This window comes from Candoia aspera, chromosome 3, assembly GCF_035149785.1.
Source record: "Candoia aspera isolate rCanAsp1 chromosome 3, rCanAsp1.hap2, whole genome shotgun sequence".
Taxonomy (NCBI): Eukaryota; Metazoa; Chordata; class Lepidosauria; order Squamata; family Boidae; genus Candoia; species Candoia aspera.
This window is the reverse complement of record NC_086155.1, coordinates 21,135,046-21,136,292: the sequence shown is the minus strand read 5'-3', so window position 1 is coordinate 21,136,292 and position 1,247 is coordinate 21,135,046. Positions and strand designations below refer to the sequence as shown.

The 1,247-nt window shown below is 39.6% G+C and overlaps 1 pseudogene; it reads left to right on the top strand.

The window, feature by feature from the left end:
- The first annotated feature begins 704 nt into the window (after positions 1 to 704).
- Positions 705 to 850, top strand: LOC134495072 (U2 spliceosomal RNA; annotated as a pseudogene).
- Positions 851 to 1,247: the final 397 nt, after the last annotated feature.

Here is a 1,247-nt window from a genome sequence, read left to right as displayed (position 1 = left end):
GCAGACATGTCAGAACACACCTTTTCTTTAAAAAGACTCAGATGTTCCAACAGCTAATGCTGGAGCATCTGACACCAGCTCAAGACCACCCTGTAGAAGTAAGAAATGTATACCATATAAATCAATGCTAAATTATTGGAAAGCAGAACAGTTTTTAGGGTCAGACTGTTTCTACTATGACAGAAAATCCATCAGGAAGAGAATTAATTCCAAGTAGGATAGTATTTGCATAAAGATGAGGACACTGATTAAAATCTCTTTCTTCAAGATGGACAGTCCATGGAAATTGCTCATTTTAATGTCACCATCAGGAAATCTTATTACTGAGCACCTGCTGAAACTCTTGCTCCAGCAAAGGGGCCACTGCTAACTTCCCCCATCTACCTGCTCTAGTTCCTTGTGGTCACCATTTCTTTATCTGTGCTGGGGAGAAGGAAAAAGAGAAGCTATTGATACTAGTCTTGCCCTTTGCCCCTACATGGTTACCAAGCATATGAGCAGTGGTAACAGGACATGAGGAAGAAGAGACTCACTGAAAACAGGTGTCCTGATACTGAGATCATTCTCTCTCATTTCAAAGGGGGATTTGGGCAACCCCAGGTCCACAGGCCATTTATAGTCTCCTTGACCCCTTTTCATGAACTTTCACACTCCAAGATTGTGTAGCTGAAATTTGAAAAACAAAGGGTGAATAATGGTTTCCCACTGCTTCTTGGCCTTTTGGCAAAGATCAAGTGTAGCATCTGTTCTTACCAGTTTCCCATCAGTTTTCTGACAGGGTATTCCAGGGGATGGGCACTTAGTGAATTGACTAATCATAAGCAAATTTAGCTAGGACTATTAATCCTTTTTCTGACCCCTCATGAGGCATAACTGTCAAGAGTAAACTTCTGTTAAGTCTGCTGAAAAGTTCCTTCCAGGTCCACTTAGTTTGATACTCTGCCAACAGAAGAAGAAAAGCTTACTGACATTCACAAAGCTTATATTTTATGTCTTTCAGCTCCATCCACTCGCCTTGTTACAATTTTCATGCAAAAGTCAACAGACAATGTATACTTGAGCTTCCTTTATAGCCGTATTTCGTTAATTTGTATATACTGAGATAATGCATGCCTGAGTATATATCATATCTAATCACAGAACATGCTAGTTTTGCTTTGTAAAATTGGAAAGGATTTCCTGGAATTGTCCAGCCATTGCAATGAAAATATACCCTAGACATCAATTCTCTCATTACTAAGATTGTT